Source organism: Pristiophorus japonicus, chromosome 2, assembly GCF_044704955.1.
Source record: "Pristiophorus japonicus isolate sPriJap1 chromosome 2, sPriJap1.hap1, whole genome shotgun sequence".
Taxonomy (NCBI): Eukaryota; Metazoa; Chordata; class Chondrichthyes; family Pristiophoridae; genus Pristiophorus; species Pristiophorus japonicus.
In genome coordinates, this window is record NC_091978.1 from 367716403 (window position 1) to 367737138 (window position 20736).

The following is a 20736-nucleotide window of genomic DNA, read 5'->3' on the forward strand; positions in this document are numbered from 1 at the left end:
CTGCACTGTCGGAGGGGCAGTACTGAGGGAGTGCTGCAATGTCAGAGGGGCAGTACTGAGGGAGTGCCGCACTGTCGGAGGGGCAGTACTGAGGGAGCGCCGCACTGTCGGAGGGGCAGTACTGAGGGAGCGCCGCACTGTCGGAGGGGCAATACTGAGGGAGTACTGAGGGAGTGCTGCACTGCCAGAGGGGCAGTACTGAGGGAACACTGCACTGTCGGAGGTGCCGTCTTTCAGATGAGGCGTTAAACCAAAGTTCTGTCTGCTCTCTCAGGTGGATGTAAAAGATTCCATGGCACTATTTCGAAGCACTATCCCCAGTGTCCTGGACCAATATTTATCCCTCAATCAACAGCACAAAAATAGATTACCTGGTCATTATCACATTGCTGTTTGTGGGAGCTTGCTGTGCGCAAGTTGGATGCTGCGTTTCCCACATTACAACAGTGACTGCACTCCAAAAAGTACTTCATTGGCTGTAAAGCGCTTTGGGTCATAGAAATGCAATTCTTTTTTTTTCTTTTTCCCATCCTCTCACACAAACACTGGTGCTTCCCCTTCTCCCCTGCTCCCACTGCACTCCCGATCCCTTCACCTTCTCACTGTCCAATCCCCTCCCTACTACCCCCTCACTTTTAGCACATACTCACCTTTTTCCCCTTAAACTACCTATTCAACCGTCTATCCTCCCCAACACTTTTGTCTTGGGCGGCCCATCACCACAAAGCATGTTGAAGTCACGACTGGACACTGACCTTCCACAGACACAAGGACGCCGGAAATATAGCAGCCAAGAGTCACAGTTTTCACATAGAAAATGATTTGGAGGATAAAAAAAAAAAGCTTGAAATATTGTGTTGCAAAACCTAGCAAAAGAAAAGTGTGGCGGATCTGAGGGGGTAGGTATTTATGTTGCTAAAGACCCCATCCACCACCTTCAACATTCACTCCCTCCACCACCGGCGCCTCCTGGCTGCAGTGTGCACCATCTACAAGATGCACTGCAGCAACTCGCCAAGGCTTCTTCGGCAGCACCTCCCAAACCCGCGACCTCTCCCACCTAGAAGGACAAGGGCAGCAGGTGCATGGGAACACCACCACCTCCACGTTCCCCTCCCAGTCACACACCATCCTGACTTGGAAATATATCGCCATTCCTTCATCGTCACTGGGTCACAATCCTGAAATTCCCACCCCCCCTTCTTCTTAGACAGTCCCTCGGAGTCGAAGATAACTTGCTTCTCAGGTGACTGATGAGACCAATGCGGGACCTACAGTCTCTGTCACGGGTGGGGCAGACGGTGGTTGGAGGGACGGGTGGGTGAAGGGCCTGGGTTGTCGTGCGCTCCTTCCGCTGTTTGCGCTTGGCTTCCCGGCAAAGAGACGCGAGGTGCTTGGCACCTTCCCGGATGCTTCTCCTCCACTTTGTGCGGTCTTTGGGCCAGGGATTCCCAGGTATCAGTTGGGATGTTGCACTTTTTTCAAGAAGGCTTTGAGGGTGTCCTTGAATCGTTTCCTCTGCCCACATGGGGCTCACTTGCCGCTTCCTCCCTACACTGGACTGCAGCGGTTCAAGAAGGCGGCTCACCACCACCTTCTCAAGGGGCAATTAGGGATGGGCAATAAATGCCGGCCTTGCCAGCGACGCCCACAGCCCAGGAACAAATCAAAGAAAGGAAAATAAATCCTGTACACAAATATGAGATCGTCACTTGTGACAAAAACACAACACAGTTCGTTGAGTTCCTTTCCCTTCCAAAAACTTTAAAGGCGTATTCTGAACTGGAGATTCTGTAGCGGCAAAGTGTCCCTCATTAACTCTGTATCCCATTCATGCTATGGAATAAATAATATCAGTATAGCAACACAAGAACACAAGAGTCAGACAGACGGTCCCTCGAGCCTGCTCCACCATTCAATGAGATCATGGCTGATCTTCGATCTCAACTCCACTTTCCTGCACTATCCCCATATCCCTCAATTCCCTTAATATCCCAAAATCTATCGATCTCAGCCTTGAATATACTCAACGACTGAGCCTCCACAGCCCTCTGGGGCAGAGAATTCCAAAGATTCACACCCTCTGAGTGAAGAAATTCCTCCTCATCTCAGTCCTAAATGGCCGACCCCTTATCCTGAGACTGTGACCCCTGGTTCTGTGTCAATATTATTTAACACAGTCAAAATTACTGTATTACACATACAGGTTTGGGAGGTGCTGTTGAAGTTATATCATCGCATTGTGTAATTCTGTAAAGAATTTTAAGTTTGCAAAACACTTTTTTTCATGAAAATAAGCGCCCCTTTAAATCATCACCTGCACAACATTTCATAACATTGAAAATGTAATTTGAATGTGGCATATAATGACCATCATAAATCGTAGCAATGATGAATTTTAAAACATACTGACTATGGTAAGTCCAGGTAATGATGGATTATAATATATGGTAACTATCGTAAATCCTGGCAATCAACATAGATTAGCAATTGTTAACACCCTTTTGTCGATGTAACAAGGTATTATAATCCTTTTGTGAACAGTACCATGTATCAAAACCATAATGTGCTCTGTCACCCATCAGTAGCACGAACATTGCTTCAAGTCAAATGAAAAGGCCACAAGTAAATAAATTGCCCCTGTTGTTAACACCTACATTGCCGGCCAGCCGCTTCACTCACTGGCATTCTGACGAGCCACCAAACATTGGAGTGTCAGCTGTGGCTCAGTGGGCAGCACTCTCACCTCTGGGTCAGAAGGTTATGGGTTCAAGTCCCACTCCAGAGACTTGAAACACAAACAAATCTAAGCTGACACTCCCAGTGGAGTGCCGCACTGTCGGAGGTGCCGTCTTTCGGATGGGACGTTAAACCAAGGCCCCGTCTGCCCTCTCAGGTTGAATGTAAAAGATCCCACGGCACTATTTCAGAGAAGAGCAGGGGAGTTATACTCGGTGTCCTGTGCCCAATATTTATCCCTCATCAACATCACTAAAACAGATTATCTGGTCATTATCATGTTGCTGTGTGTGGGAGCTTGCTACGTGCAAGCTGGCTGGCGCATCTCCCACATTACAACAGTGACTACACTCCAAAAGTACTTAATTGGCTGTAAAGTGCTTTGGGATGTCCGGTGGTCGTGAAAGGTGCTATATAAATGCAAGTCTTTCTTTGCAAGTATTCTTATAATATGTATTCTCTTCTCTTTCCTTTTAAACACCAGGGTATCAGGAGTCACTTTATTCAAAGCAATGGTCCGGTTATACAGCAGTTTGTGACAATGCAAGTTGGTTCTCACATCACATCCTTTGCAAAAACTGAAGTTCAGCAAGTAAACGAAATTGATGGTGCGTCGGATTTTGGCAAGGAGTATGGAGAACACAGAAGGTAAATGGCTTGTTATTTAACACAGTCAAATTTACTGTATTACGCATACAGGTGTGGGAGGTGCTGTTGAAGTTATATCATCGTATTGTGTAATTCTGTAAAGAATTTTAAGTTTGCAAAACACTTTTTTCATGAAAATAAGCACCCCTTTAAATCATCACCTGCACAACATTTCATAACATTGAAAATGTAATTTGAATGTGGCATATAATGACCACCATAAATCCTAGCAATGATGAAATTTAAAACATACTGACTATGGTAAGTCCAGATAATGGATAGTACGCTACAAGTGTACCTTAATGTAGTCCGCTCCCTGACTATTGGATTTGGGACCACGCATAAGCTGCTAGAAGATGTTTTTTCATCATCATCATAGACAGTCCCTCGAAATCGAGGAAGACTTACTTCCATTTTAAAAGTGAGTTCTTAGGTGACTGAACAGTCCAATACGGGAATTACAGTCTCTGTCACAGGTGGGACAGACAGTGGTTGAGGGAAAGGGAGGGTGGGACTGGTTTGCCGCACGCTCCTTCCGCTGCCTGCGCTTGTTTTCTGCATGCTCTCGGCGATGAGACTCGAGGTGCTCAGCACCCTCCCGGATGCTCTTCCTCCACTTCGGGCGGTCTTTGGCCAGGGACTCCCAGGTGTCAGTGGGGATGTTGCACTTTATCAGGGAGGCTTTGAGGGTGTCCTTGTAATGTTTCCGCTGCCCACCTGGGGCTCGCTTGCCGTGAGGGAGTTCTGAGTAGAGCGCTTGCTTTGGGAGTCTTGTGTCGGGCATGCGAACAGTGTGGTCTGTGCAGCGGAGAGGCCACATAGTTCGAGTGTGGTCAGTGCTTCGATGCTGGGGATGTTGACCTGGTCGAGGACTCTATCGTTGCTGTGTCTATCCTCCCAGGGGATTTGCGGAGACATCGTTCGTGGCATTTCTCCAGCAATTTGAGGTGTCTACTGTATATGGTCCACATCTCTGAGCTATACAGGAGGGCGGGTATTACTACAGCCCTGTAGACCATGAGCTTGGTCTTCGAACACTCTCTTCCTCAGGTGGCCGAAGGCTGCACTGGCGCACTGGAGGCTAAATGACAGAGCCGCTGCTAAACCAGCATCAAAATTCGCGGCGCTACTAATATCTTAAAGGATGATATTGCCATGTATGTCGGCTTGGGTTTACTAGCACCAGGTGGCGCCACTGTCGGAGGTTATTGGGCTGTGCGCACATATGTGCGGCCTAGGTATAAAAGGCCAGCCATCGTGTAATGTGATCACTTTGGGCCCAAATAAAGTAGAGCCAGGTTTGTACCTGTTCGGAGTTTACAGTATTCAGTCTATTGAGTTATTGCATGCACAACAGTGAGCTAGACTCTAGACGCGTGTGCTACCTTCGTCCATAGCTCACCAGACAAAAGCTTCTAACACAACAACAACTTGTATTTGTATAGCGCCTTTAACGTAGTGAAATGTCCCAAGGCGCTTCACAGGAGTATTGTGCGATAAAAATTTGACACCGAGCCGCATAAATAAAAATTAGCACAGATGACTAAAAGCTTGGTCAAAGAGGTCGGTTTTAAGAAGCATCTTAAAGGAGGAAAGAGAGGTAGCGAGGTGGAGAGGTTTAGGGAGGGAGTTCCAGAGCTTGGGGCCCAGGTAACAGAAGGCACGGCCACCAATGGTTGAGCGATTATAGTCAGGGATGCTTAGGAGGGCAGAATTAGAGGAACACAGACATCTCGGGGGGTTGTGGGGCTGGAGGAGATTACAGAGATAGGGAGGGATGAGGGCCATGGAGGGATTTGAAAACAATGAGAATTCTGAAATCGAGACGTTGCTTAACTGGGAGCCAATGTAGGCCAGCGAGCACAGGGGGTGATGGGTGAGCGGGACTTGGTGCAAGTTAGGACACGGGGCAGTAAGCACAGGGGGTGATGGGTGAGCGGGACTTGGTGCAAGTTAGGACACGGGGCAGTAAGCACAGGAGGTGATGGGTGAGCGGGACTTGGTGCAAGTTAGGACACGGGGCAGTAAGCACAGGGGGTGATGGGTGAGCGGGACTTGGTGCAAGTTAGGACACGGGGCAGTAAGCACAGGGGGTGATGGGTGAGCGGGACTTGGTGCAAGTTAGGACACGGGGCAGTAAGCACAGGGGGTGATGGGTGAGCGGGACTTGGTGCGAGTTAGGACAAGGGACAGCCGAGTTTTGGATCGCCTCTAGTTTGCGTAGGGTGGAATGTGGGAGGCCAGCCAGGAGTGCGTTAGAATAGTCAAATCTAGAGGTAACAAAGCATATACATGCCTGATGGACTGCGCACCCCTCCAGCAGCTGCAGTCTTGAATTTCTTCACTTTGACTTTCGGAGCACGGGGCAGAAATCACCGCGTCAACACCCGCCTGCGGCCTTCGCGACACTTTGCTTTAATTAAACGGTATCGGCCTTCTTGAACCTGCTCCTCTGATCTCCTTATAGTAGCATCATTTGTGCAAGGCTTTGTTCCTGGCATGAAGCATAATTTGACAGGAACGCGGGTCGTAGAGTGGACCAGAGGTCCATTGAGCTGATCTTCGATATTCCCACTTTTCCAGTCCTCAGAATTATTTTGAAAATGTTAGGTATCTCAACCCCTTGCAGCTCGACAAGTTTGCAAGAAATACCTCTTCCAGGAGGGGTGAGGTGAGCTCTCGCTCCACGGTCAGGTCACACCCCAATTCCAGATTTATACTGCGAGCTTAGTGTCAGTGAGAGGCGAAAATCGCTTTGCACTTGATACGTCCTTACTACACAGTATAAATACACACGAGGCCCATGCTTGAGAGAAGGTCAGTCTGTGACCTGTCCTTTATTCCTTAGCACTCAAGTGATGAAGGTGGGTGGAGCTTCCCCTTTTATACCTGAAGGTCCAGGTTAGGAGTGTCTCCCACCTAGTGGTCAGTGTTCTCACGGTGTACAACTTAGGTTAGTTTATACATGGGTTACAATGCTGGTTGAATACATGACATCACCTCCCCCTGCAAAGTCTTATTGGGATCACAGGTTGAGTCTCTCTAGTGGTTTAAGCTCTCTTGTAGAGCGCCTGAGTTGGGGCTCCGGTTGTTGGGCGCTGGCCTGAGTGTCTGCTGTTTGCGGTGCCTCAGGCCTATCTGGACTGCCCACAGTGACTGGGCTCTCCTCCCTTTGGTTCCAGTGTTCGGTCACCTGTGGTGGAGTGAACTCTATATCGTGTTCTTCCTCTGCTTCTTCTATGGGGTTGCTGAACCTCCTTTTTGTTTGATCCACATGTTTGTGGCAGATTTGTCCATTGGTAAGTTTAACTACCAGAATCCTATTTCCCTCTTTGGCAACCACAGTGCCTGCGAGCCATTTGGGCCCTGCAGCGTAGTTGAAGACAAAAACAGGATCATTTACATCAATACATCGCGCCCTCGCATTCCTGTCATGGTAGTCATATTGTGACTGGCGCCTGCTCTCGACAATTTCTTTCATGGTGGGGTGTATAAGTGATAACCGGGTTTTGAGCGTCCTTTTCATTAGTAGCTCTGCGGGTGGAACCCCTGTGAGCGAGTGTGGTCGGGATCTATAGGCCAACAGGAGGCGTGATAAGCGGCTTTGTAGGGAACCCCCTTGGAATCTGAGCATCCCCTGTTTGATTATCTGCACTGCTCGTTCTGCCTGGCCGTTTGAGGCCGGCTTGAATGGTGCCGTTCTAACATGGTTAATTCCATTGCCTGCCATGAAGTCCTGGAATTCAGTGCTTGTGAAGCACGGGCCATTGTCGCTGACCAAGATGTCCGGTAGACCGTGGGTGGCGAACATTGCCCATAGACTTTCTACCGTGGCAGAGGATGTGCTTGAATTTAAAATGTCACACTCGATCCATTTGGAGTAGGCGTCTACTACAACCAAAAACATTTTTCCCATGAAAGGACCTGCGTAATCCACATGGATGCATGACCAAGGCTTGGCGGGCCATGGCCAGGGGCTAAGGGGGGCTTCCCTGGGCACATTGCCCAGCTGGGCATACGTGTTGCACCTGCGAACACAAAGTTCCAGATCTGTGTCTATCCCTGGCCACCAAACGTGTGACCTGGCAATTGCCTTCATCGTGACAATTGTGGAGTTCTCGGATGAACACCTCTCTGCCCATCTGGGGCATGACTACGCGGTTTCCCCACAGTAGGCAATCGGCCTGAATCGAGAGTTCATCCTTGCGCCTGTGAAATGGTTTAAATTTCTCCGGGCATGCCCTGTACGTGGCTGTCCAGTCCCCATTCAGGACACATTTCTTGACTAGAGACAATAGCGGGTCTCTATTTGTCCAGACTTTAATCTGACGGGCTGTCACGGGTGAGCCTTCGCTTCCGAAAGCTTCAACAGCCATGACCATCTCAGCAGCATGCTCGGTAGCCCCCTCAGTGGTGGCTAGTGGGAGCCTGCTGAGTGTATCGGCGCAGTTTTCGGTGCCCGGTCTGTGCCGAATTGTGTAGTGATAGGCGGCTAACGTGAGTGCCCACCTCTGTATGCGAGCCGATGCATTTGCATTTATGGCCTTGTTGTCAGCCAAAAGGGACGTTAGGGGTTTGTGATCTGTCTCCAGCTCAAATTTCCTGCCAAACAGGTACTGGTGCATTTTCTTTACCGCAAATACACATGCGAGCGCCTCCTTTTCTACCATCCCGTAGCCCCTTTCTGCCTGGGACAGACTTCTGGAGGCATAAGCTACCGGCTGTAACTGACCCTTGGCATTGACATGCTGCAACACACACCCGACACCATAGGACGACGCATCGCACGTTAACACAAGTTTCTTACATGGGTCATATAGCGTTAACAGATTGTTGGAACATAACAAATTGCGTGCTCTATTAAAAGCCCTTTCCTGGCTGTCCCCCCAGACCCATTCGCGACCTTTGCGTAGGAGCACATGTAGCGGCTCTATCAGCGTGCTCAATTTGGGAAGAAAGTTACCAAAATAGTTCAGGAGCCCCAGGAATGAACGCAGCTCCGTCGTGTTACGGGGTCTGGGTGCTCTCTGGATCGCTTCCATCTTGGACGCAGTAGGGCTGATCCCGTCTGCTGCTACCCTCATCCCCAGGAATTCTACCTCTGGAGCTAGGAAGACGCACTTCGCCTTTTTCAGTCGCAGACCTACCCAGTCCAGTCTGTGTAGCACCTCCTCCAGGTTGTGGAGGTGTTCTTCAGTATCGCAACCCATAATGAGGATGTCGTCCTGAAAAACCACCGTCCCTGGAATCGACTTGAGGAGGCTTTCCATATTTCGTTGGAAGATCACGGCGGCCAAGCGAATCCCGAACGGACATCTGTTGTACTCAAACAACCCCTTGTGTGTCGTGATGGTGGTCAGCTTCTTCAACTCACTCGCCAGCTCCTGGGTCATGTAAGCTGAGGTCAGGTCCAATTTTGAAAAAAGTTTGCCATCGGATAGCGTCGCAAAGAGGTCCTCCGCTCTCGGTAGCGGGTACTGGTCTTGGAGTGACACCCGATTGATGGTGGCCTTGTAATCGCCACATATCCTGACCAACCCATCCACCTTGAGCACCGGCACAATCGGGCTCGCCCAGTCACTGAATTCAACTGGCGAGATGATGCCTTCCCTCAGCAGGCGGTCCAATTCGCCTTCTATCTTTTCCCGCATCACGTACGGCACCGCTCTGGCCTTGTGGTGTACTGGTCTGGCGTCTGGGTTTATGTGAATCACTAGCTTGGCCCCCATGAAAGTGCCAATGCCAGGTTGAAATAATGAGTCAAATTTGTCCAGGATCTGTGAGCATGATATTTGCTCCACAGAGGAAATTGCATTGACATCGCTCCATTTCCAGTTCATGACAGCAAGCCAACTCCTCCCCAGTAGTGCGGGACCGTCCCCTGGGACAATCCAGAGTGGCAGTCTGTTCTCCAAATCTTTGTGGGTCACGACTACTGTGGCGCTGCCTAGCACCGGAATGATCTGCTTTGTGTAAGTCCGTAGCTGTGCGTCAATCGGCGATAATTTTGGCCTCCTGGCCTTGGATGCCCACAACTTTTCGAACTGTTTGATATCAGGGACTGGCTGGCACCCGTGTCTAACTCCATTGATACTGGGATGCCATTGAGGAGCACTTTCATCCTTATCGGTGGCGTCCTGGTGTATGAACTGTATACGTGCTCCACATGAACTCGCTGAACTTCAGCTTCTAGCGATTTCCCTCAGTGTCCATTTCTGCAATTTCTGCAGGTATTTTGCTCATTTCTGCAAACTCCGGCTGAGTGTGTGCCTCCACGCCTCCAGCATGAGCTGCTGTTTGAAACAAAAGGTCCCTTGCCAGTCGATCGTCCCTGACTGCCCCTGTTATTGTCTTTGAGTGCACCATTAACAGGTGTTGATGGCCCCATTACTGGCCGCATTGTCCCTTGCAATGGCGTGAATCGCTGTTCAGCTTGCCATTGTCTCTGTCGAACTCCCCCTCTGGGTTCGACTACATGTTGGGGCATGCCTGACTGCCCTTGTCTGCCTGGAGATCTGTGTGCTGCTTTAACAATGTTGAATCTCTGTCCCAACCATTCCTTAACACAGTACCTCTCGTCTGTTCTGCTAGTGGCCATCCCAGTTTCTTGTCGCCATTGATACGTCCTTACTATACAGTATAAATGCACACGAGGCCCATGCTTGAGAGGTCAGTCTGTGACCTGTCCTTTATTCCTTAGCACTCAAGTGATGAAGGTGGGTGGAGCTTCCCCTTTTATACCTGAAGGTCCAGGTTAGGAGTGTCTCCCACCTAGTGGTCAGTGTTCTCACGGTGTACAACTTAGGTCAGTTTATACATGGGTTACAATGCTGGTTGAATACATGACAGCATTGATGCTAAACCTGCAGGGTTAAGCAACGCCTCGATTTCAACATTCTCATCCTGGTTTTCAAATCCCTCCATGGCCTCACCCCTCCCTATCTCCATAATCTCCTCCAGCCCCACAAACCCCCCCCGACCCCCACCGAGATGTCTGCGCTCCTCTAATTCTGCCCTCTTGAGCATCCCTGATTATAATCGCTCCACCATTGGTGGCCGTGCCTTTAGCCGCCTGGGCCCGAAGCTCTGGAACTCCCTGCCTAAACCTCTCTGCTTCTCTACATCTCTTTCCTCCTTCAAGACGCTCCTTAACCAAGTTTTTGGTCACCTGCACTAATTTCTCCTCATGAGGCTCGGTGTCAAATGTTTTGTCTCATGATACTCATGTGAAGCACCTTGCATGTTTCACTATGTTAAAGGCGCTATATAAATACAAGTTGTTGTTGTGTTAGAAGCTTTTGTCTGGTGAGCTATGGATGAAGGTAGCACACGCGTCTAGAGTCGAGCTCACTGTTGTGCATGCAATAACTCAATAGACTGAATACTGTAAACTCCGAACAGGTACAAACCTGGCTCTACTTTATTAGGACCCAAAGTGATCACATTACACGATGGCTGGCCTTTTATACCTAGGCCGCACATATGTGCGCACAGCCCAATAACCTCCGACAGTGGCGCCACCTGGTGCTAGTAAATCCAAGCCGACATACATGGCAATATCCCTCTTTAAGATATTAGTAGCGGTCTTTTTACAAATTGAGACGGTCCGGGGCTTTCCGCTCCCGAGTTGAACGTCTCAGCCTTGGGCAAGCATTCTGAGTCTGTTATGACTGGGGGCTGGGTAATTGATCTGATGGGAGTGGCAATGATCACGTCAGGGATTGCAAGTCCAGATTCATTGACCATGTCAGTGATTGAAAGTCCAGATTCATTGATGACAGCGGAGTCCTCTGATGACTGAGGGTAGGTTAGTTGGCCACTGATTGTGTCTTCCTCAGACTGTTCCGGTTCATCCATGTGCCGCAGCTTTATCTGATCAACGTGTTTCCTGCATGTTTGCCCATTCTTGAGCTTGACTCTAAACACTCTGTTACCCTGCTTGGCCGTAACAGTACCAGCGATCCACTTGGGACCTTGACCATAATTCAGTACATACACAGGATCATTGATAGATATGTCGCGTGACACAGTAGCGTGATCATGATACACTTGCTGACTTTGACGTCTGTATTCGACATGATTATTCAAGTCAGGGTGGACAAGAGAGAGCCTGGTCTTGAGACCTCTCTTCATCAATAGTTCAGCAGGGGAGACCCCGGTAAGCATATAGGGTCTTGTCCTGTAACTAAGCAATATGCGTGACAAGCGAGTTTGCAGTGAACCATGAGTTACACGTTTCATACTCTGCTTGATGGGTTGGACAGCACGCTCTGCTTGATCATTCGACGCGGGTTTGAATGGGGCTGACCTCACATGTTTGATACCATTGAGTTTCATGAACTCCTGAAACTCCAGACTAGTGAAGCAAGGTCCATTGTCGCTTACAACAATGTCGGGCAGACCATGCATAGCAAACATGACACGAAGGCTCTCAATGGTAGCTGTGGATGTACTGGATGACATGATTGTACACTCTATCCACTTGGAATAAGAACTCACCACAACTAAGAACATCATTCTCAGGAAGGGATCTGCAAAGTCGATGTGGATCCTGGACCATGGTTTAGATAGCCATGACCACAGACTCAGCGGCGATTCCGCTGGTGCTTTACTAAGCTGCATGCAAGTGTTGCACTGATGTGCACATGATTCCAGATCAGAGTCAATTCCAGACCACCATACATGAAACCTAGCAATAGCTTTCATAATGACAATACCGGGATGCGTGCTATGTAGATCATGCGCAAATTTCTCTCTGCCTTTCTTGGGCATAACAACACAATTACCCCACAGTATACAATCTGATTAAATGGATAGTTCGTCTTTGCGACGGATGTAAGGTTTGGTCTCCTCACACATTTGCTTGGGTATGGCAGACCAATCACCACTAAGGTTACAGCGTTTCACAACCGATAATGTCGGGTCCTGGCTGGTCCAGGTCTTAACTTGTTGGGCTGTGACAGGGGTTCCTTCACTTTCAAAAGCATCCATGACTAACAGTAGGTCTGCCAGTTGTGGCGTTTCCACCTCCGGTGTGGGCAACGACAGATGGCTCAATGCATCGGCACAATTCTCAGTGCCAGGTCTATGGCGAATGACATAATCATAGGCAGACAATGTCAGCGCCCACCTCTGGCTACGGGACGATGCATAGGTATTGATATCTTTGTTTTCCGAAAACAATTAAATGAGTGGCTTGTGATCTGTTTCCAGTTCAAACCGAAGACCAAACAGGAACCGATGCATCTTTTTAACCCCATACACACAGGCTAGTGCTTCTTTCTCTACCATGTTGTAGGCTATTTCTGCCTTTCACAAACTTTTTGAAGTATATGCAAAAGGTTGTAATTTGCCCGACTCATTAGCTTGTTGGAGCACGCAACCAACTGCATATGACGAAGCATCACAGGCCAATACTAGACGCTTACACGGATCATAATGTACCAGCAGCTTGTTAGAGCAAAGCAGATTAGTAGCTTTCTCAAAAGCTCGATCTTGAGATGCACCCCAAACCCAGTTGTCGCCTCTTCTTAGCAGCATGTCGTCGCCAAATGTTGTGTATGCAATAACTCAATAGACTGAATACTGTAAACTCCGAACAGGTACAAAACTGGCTCTACTTTATTAGGGCCCAAAGTGATCACATTACAAGATGGTTGGCCCTTTATACCTGGGCCACACACGTGCGCACAGCCCAATGACCTCCAACAGTGGCGCCACCTGTGGCTAGTAAACCCAAGCCTACATACATGACACTAACATAGAAACATAGAAACATAGAAAATAGGTGCAGGAGCAGGCCATTCAGCCCTTCTAGCCTGCACCGCCATTCAATGAGTTCATGGCTGAACATGAAACTTCAGTACCCACTTCCTGCTTTCACGCCATACCCCTTGATCCCCCGAGTAGTAAGGACTTCATCTAACTCCCTTTTGAATATATTTAGTGAATTGGCCTCAACTACTTTCTGTGGTAGAGAATTCCACAGGTTCACCACTCTCTGGGTGAAGAAGTTTCTCCTTATCTCGGTCCTAAATGGCTTACCCCTTATCCTCAGACTGTGACCCCTGGTTCTGGACTTCCCCAACATTGGGAACATTCTTCCTGCATCCAACCTGTCCAAACCCGTCAGAATTTTAAACGTTTCTATGAGGTCCCCTCTCACTCTTCTGAACTCCAGTGAATACAAGCCCAGTTGATCCAGTCTTTCTTGATAGGTCAGTCCCACCATCCCGGGAATCAGTCTGGTGAATCTTCGCTGCACTCCCTCAATAGCAAGAATGTCCTTCTTCAAGTTAGGAGACCAAAACTGTACACAATACTCCAGGTGTGGCCTCACCAAGGCCCTGTACAACTGTAGCAACACCTCCCTGCCCCTGTACTCAAATCCCCTCGCTATGAAGGCCAACATGCCATTTGCTTTCTTAACCGCCTGCTGTACCTGCATGCTAACCTTCAATGACTGATGTACCATGACACCCAGGTCTCGTTGCACCTTCCCTTTTCCTAATCTGTCACCATTCAGATAATAGTCTGTCTCTCTGTTTTTACCACCAAAGTAGATAACCTCACATTTATCCACATTATACTTCATCTGCCACACATTTGCCCACTCACCTAACCTATCCAAGTCACTCTGTAGCCTCATAGCATCCTCCTCGCAGCTCACACTGCCACCCAACTTAGTGTCATCCGCAAATTTGGAGATACTACATTTAATCCCCTCGTCTAAATCATTAATGTACAATGTAAACAGCTGGGGCCCCAGCACAGAACCCTGCGGTACCCCACTAGTCACTGCCTGCCATTCCGAAAAGTACCCATTTACTCCTACTCTTTGCTTCCTGTCTGACAACCAGTTCTCAATCCACGTCAGCACACTACCCCCAATCCCATGTGCTTTAACTTTGCACATTAATCTCTTGTGTGGGACCTTGTCGAAAGCCTTCTGAAAGTCCAAATATACCACATCAACTGGTACTCCTTTGTCCACTTTATTGGAAACATCCTCAAAAAATTCCAGAAGATTTGTCAAGCATGATCTCCCTTTCACAAATCCATGCTGACTTGGACCTATCATGTCACCATTTTCCAAATGCGCTGCTATGACATGCTATGACAGTGGGAGCAGTTTCATATCGGGTTAGGTGCCTTGGGTTAGGAGTAGTAATGTTAACGTTTAAGGTATCATACTGTCAAAGGTTATCGATTTCAATTTAGATTTGCTTCAGAATCATAGCAGTTTAAGCACATGGTACTTGCCATTGTGCTACCCCTTTGGACCATATAGAGTAGACACCTCAAATCGCTGGAGAAATACCCACCCTCCTGTATGGCTCAGAGACATGGACCATGTACAGTAGACACCTCAAATCGCTGGAGAAATACCACCAACGATGTCTCCGCAAGATCCTGCAAATCCCCTGGGAGGACAGACGCACCAACGTCGGTGTTCTCGATCAGGCCAACATCCCCAGCATCGAAGCACTGACCACACTCGACCAGCTCCGTTGGGCGGGCCACATTGTCCGCATGCCCCAACACAAGACTCCCAAAGCAAGCGCTCTACTCGGAACTCCTACACGGCAAGCGAGCCCCAGGTGGGCAGAGGAAACGTCACAGGGACACCCTCAAAGCCTCCCTGATAAAGTACAACATCCCCACCGACACCTGGGAGTCCCTGGCCAAAGACCGCCCTAAGTGGAGGAAGAGCATCCGGGAGGGCGCTGAGCACCTCGAGTCTCGTCGCCGAGAGCATGCAGAAAGCAAGCGCAGGCAGCGGAAGGAGCGTACAGCAAACCAGACTCCCCACCCACCCTTTCCTTCAACCACTGTCTGTCCCACCTGTGACAGAGACTGTAATTCCCGTATTGGACTGTTCAGTCACCTGAGAACTCACTTTTAGAGTGGAAGCAAATAAAAATTGTACAACAGACTGATGCAGAGAGATAGTTTTACACCCGGTGGTGAGTTAACAATCTATGTCGGGTCTCTCTGCCTATCCATTGAGTGCATACACCCCAACCCTTGCTTTTGGCCCCCAAAATGTATGACCTCACACTTAGCCACGCAAGTTCAAATCGAAATATTTAAGCACAAGCACTTCAACTGGTTACATTCCCTTAAACAACCATTTAGGACTGAGATGAGGAGGAACTTCTTCAGTCAGAGGGTTGTGAATCTTTGGAATTCTCTACCCCAGAGAGCTGTGGAGGCTCAGTCGTTGAGTATATTCACCAACACATTGACGTGTTTAAGATGATTAAAAATGCTAACAAAGCACTGAGATTTATTTCTAAGGATAATGAATTCAAAAGTAGTGAAGTTATGCTAAACTTGTATCGGACCCTAGTCAGACCACACAGAGTGTAAGCTGTACATTTCTGGTCTCTATACTATTAAAACGATATAGAAGCACGAGCGAAAATGCAAAAAAGATTTGTAAGAATGGTGCCAGAACTTAGAGATTACAGCGATCAGGAAAGATTGAACAGGTTGGAGCTTGTGATAGATTCACAGAACCCACACTACACACAAGTCTTTAATTTGTCTGTAGCTCCCGGAACGCTCTAGAAGTCTGTGGAAGCCTGATTCTTGTCAGGTGACCTGACTGTTTATTAAACACTCTGGTGCAGTAACACAATATGTGCACAGTGTGGAGCTACAGGCATTACACTTCTCCCTCCTTAATGAAGAAGTTATTATAATCAACAATCATCATACATAACTTGCATGGTTATACATAACAAAGGATATGGACTTATTTTGCCATATTTACAAATTAACTTTAACCACTTGTTTTCTGTTTCGAAGAGGATGCCTTCACTCTTGAACAGAACCTTCCAAACATGATGTCGAATTTATACTCAATCAAGGCTGATCCTGAGGAAAGTTTTCCTCCAAGGGATGCCCTTGATTTCCATTTGAACTTACTCTAACTTCAGATTGTTTGTTTTCCCGGTCGTGTTTATATTCCCCTAAATGCCCCATCACTCCCATAGGTGCAGCCATTTTGACTTTGGCAGTTCAACAGTGTGCTCGTAATTTACCTCGAATTTGTAGCTGTAAACAAAACAGAGAAGCTCGCAAAGTCTCTCTGTCGGCTGGCTGAATCCTTCACCAACAAAATTTTCAGCTTTATATTATCCGAAATAGCCCATATTCGTCGCCATTTGTGATAGATTCACAGAGCACACACTACACACAAGCCTTTAAGAGGAAGCAGCTCCCGAAACTCTCTAGAAATCTGTGGAAGCCTGCTTCTTGTCAGGTGACCTGACTGTTTAGTAAACACTCTGGTGCAGTAACACAATACGTCCACAGTGTGGAGCTACAGACATTACAGGGTTTTTCACTTTAGAAAAGGGAAGACTTAGAGATGATCTGATAGAGATCTATAAATAATGAATGGGTTGGACAGGGTCGATGTGGAAGCAACAGGGGCAAATAGCTTAGATGCTTTTAAAAGGACACTAGATGAGTACATGAGAAAAAAGGGGATAGAAAGATGGGCTGAAAGGCTGAGGTGAGGTAAATGGAGTGGGAGGAGGCTCGTGTCAAGGATAAACTCGAGTTGGGCCGAATGGCCTGGGTAATGCATTTGCTTCATGGGTTCTTAACTTAATAATTCATAGCAACGCATTGCTATTAAGAACCAGTTGGTTTATTAACAAAGGTTTAACAATCACACTACACATTGCCAGTTCATCCACTAGGCTCACAACTGCATACCTCATCATGGATGACCTAGACCCAACTGGCTGGGGTTTTATTGAGTCTTGTGAACGTCACGTGACTGGCTAAGTCACTCACAACGCAACAGCTCTACAACTATTTTAGTAGAACCTTAAACAAATGCCCCCTTTTGGCACTAGAACCCACAAATTAACAATTTAAAACTGTAACGAAAAAACTTTAATCAAATTAAAATTTGGTTGCCGGGGGTGATGATGCACTCTAGTCCCTCCGGCGCCCACCTCTCGCGGAAGGCCGCGAGCGTACCGCGTGCTCCATCTCCAGGGACACCCTGGCTCGGATGTAACTGCGGAAGAGAGGCAGGCAGTCGGGCTGAACGGCCCGCTCGACCGCCCGCTGCCTGGACCGGCTGATGGCCACCTTGGCCGTGCCCAGGAGCAGTCCTACGAGGAGGCCTTCCGACCTGCCCGCTCCCCTCCGCACAGGGTGCCCAACGATCAGGAGCGTGGGACTGAAGTGCAGCCAGAATTTGAGGAGCAGCCCCTTCAAATATTGAAAGAGGGGCTGCCAATCTCACACATTCGATAAAAACATGGAACACGGACGCTTCCAGACCGCAGAAACCGACTTAAAAACCGATTGCACGGGACTGCTCCGTGCAACACCATCCAGGCCAAGTCCCCAATAAATAAAGGGAGGACCCAAAACCGAGCGGCGGGTTACACGGCGGCGGTGGCTCGGGCCGTGCCAAGGAGGATGAAGTCAGGCCGGTCAACGAGTCGGCCAAAATGGTGGCAGTCCACCTCCCCCCTTTAACGTCCGGCCCGCGAGCGGAGGTCGGCCCGGTTGGCGACCCGCGAATGCATGGCGCCGACACCGCACGCGGCAGCCTGGCGGGGGGCGCCGTGGGGCAGAAAGGGGTCGGCACGCAGGGCGAAGCCGTCATCACCGGTTGCGTGGCAGCCCGGGTCGTTAGCGGTGGGGCGCGGCGCTACCGTTGCAACGCCTCCGCTAACTCCCTTGCAATTTCGCGGGTACAAGTAGCGCTCCCCCCCTCTCCCCCAAATAGTTTTGTGACCGTTAACGCCCCGAATATGCGAACCGGAGGCGCAAAATGGGACAATTTCGATCCCTAAATCCCTCGGAAAACAAACTGATGAAGAGTATTGGTTTCTGAGACAAGTACATAAGGAGATTCTTCATGAATTTATTGAACGGTCTAACTGAGCTGAGAAAGTCAGATGCCATCCCCAGGTACACTCATCCCTGCTACAGCATCACCCAGACTCGCATAAAAATTCACCCTCCAAAATCGCAAGGACACCCTCAGTGCACACAGCTCCCCCAAGCCACCAATGCTGATTTCATCAATTCAAATTAATCTGCAGAAGATTCTTGACATATAATTTGATAGAAATACCTCGAAATGGGAAACATGAAATGAGTTTCAAAGTCCTCAAACAAAAAAAAAATCTGAATAGACCCGTGTTAAAAAATTATTTCTGTCTCCTTCAAGGACAATGAGCATGAGGAATGAAGATCATAAATCGATGTGCACATAAATATTACATGGCAGAATTTATCACTGTTCAGAAGCAGCAGGATTTGGCAACATGCAGATCTGTAGATCTTCACGCTTGACAAAATGATCTGTGTTCCCTCTACCCCGTTACTTACAGGATAAGTGGGAATGATTGATCAGTGAGGAGAGGCTCAGCCCTGCAAGCTTCATTCTTCGGAGAGTGGCGGTAGCTCATGGCTTGGCGTCTTCATGCCTCGTTCCTTAGAATGGTCCTTCGGAAAAAGTGACTCGCCAACAGTACACGCTAACGCTACCAATCTTCTCCAGCATCGGGCAACGGCGCCAACTGCAAGCCAAGCCGATCCAAGCCAAACCATGCCAAGCCAAACTATGCCAAGCCAAGCCATGCTGAGCCAAGCCAGGCCAAACTATGCCAAGTCAGGCCAAACTATGCCAAGCCAAACCAAACTATGCCAAGCCAAGCCATGCTGAGCCAAGCCAAATTATGCCATGCCAGGTGAAACTATTCCAAGCCAGGCCAAACCATGCCAAGCCAAACCAAACCATGCCAAGCCAGGCCAAACTATGCCAAACCAAACTATGCCAAGCCAAGCCAAACTATGCCAAGCCAGGCCAAACTATGCCAAGCCAAACCAAACTATACCAAGCCAAGCCAAGCCAAACTATGCCAAGCCAGTCCAAACTATGCCAATCCAAGCCAAACTATGCCAAGCCAAGTCAAACTACGCCAAGCCAAGCTATGCCAAGCCATGCTGTGCCAAGCCAAGCCAAACCATGCTAAGCCAAACTAAGCCAAGCCATGCTCAGGCATGCCAAGCCAAGCCATGCCAAGCCAAGTCAAACAATGCCAAGCCAAGCCATGCTGAGCCTAGCCTAGCCATGCCAAATCATGCTGCAAGGCATACTCACCATCACACCGTACCAGGAACACTAGAGGGTACATCGACCACATGTGTGTTCTCAGAGATATTCTCGGAGCCCAAATTCGTAAAATCTACCTTTGTATAAATAATGGAATGTAGGACAATGTGGTGTCCTGCCCCTAGGGCGGGTCCTCATTCAAGTGTCACACATGAGGTCCTTGAGCCACTTGCTAGGAAAGAGTAGGGTAGGTGGTTTCCTATTGCCCAAGAATCATAGAAATTCACGGCACAGAAGGCGGCCATTCGGCCTGGGTTCCTCGCCGCTTTTTGGATCGTTGGAACACCTTCTCCTCGGTGAGCTGTAACCAAGGCAAAAAAGCCCCCCTATCCTTGATGATAGGGGGAGGAGGGCAACCCATCAGATGCAACTCCCCCGCTTGAACGTCATCCCAGTGTTCGCTGGCCAGCTGGGACCCAAACCCATCTCTTCAGACCCAGGGGCGGGAATACTGCCCCAGGGCCAGTGGTGGTGACAATGTGAAGGAACCAACGAGATGCTAATAGTAATGACTGAGTGCAGAGGTTCTGGTGTGTAAGTGCCAGGGTGTGCCCGCTGGGACTTCCATTTAATTTCGAATGTCACGAGCGGGCACCCGTGCCACCAGCCTGACCCCCTGCAAACTGTCATAAGAACATATGAATTCGGAGCAGGAATAGGCCATTTGGCCCCTCGAGCCTGCTCTGCCATTCAATAAGAGCATTGGCTGATCTTCTACCTCAGCTCCACTTTCCTGCACTATCCCCATATCCCTTGATTCCTTTAATATCCAAAAATCTATAACACCATAAGAAATAGGAGCAGGAGTAAGCCATATGGCCCCTCGAGCCTGCTCCGCCATTTAATCCGATTATGGCTGATCCGATCATGGACTCAGGTCCACTTCCCTGCCCGCTCCCCATAACCCCTTATTCCCTTATCGGTTAAGAAACTGTCTATCTCTGTCTCAAATTTATTCAGTGACCCAACTTCCACAGCTCTCTGAGGCAGCGAATTCCACAGATTTACAACCCTCTGAGAGAAGAAATTCCTCCTCATCAGTTTTAAATGGGAGGCCCCTTATTCTAAGATTATGCCCCCTAGTTCTAGTCTCCCTTATCAGTGGAAACATCCTCTCTTCATCCACCTTGTCAAGCCCCCTTCATAATCTTATACATTTTGATAAGATCACCTCTCATTCTTCTGAATTC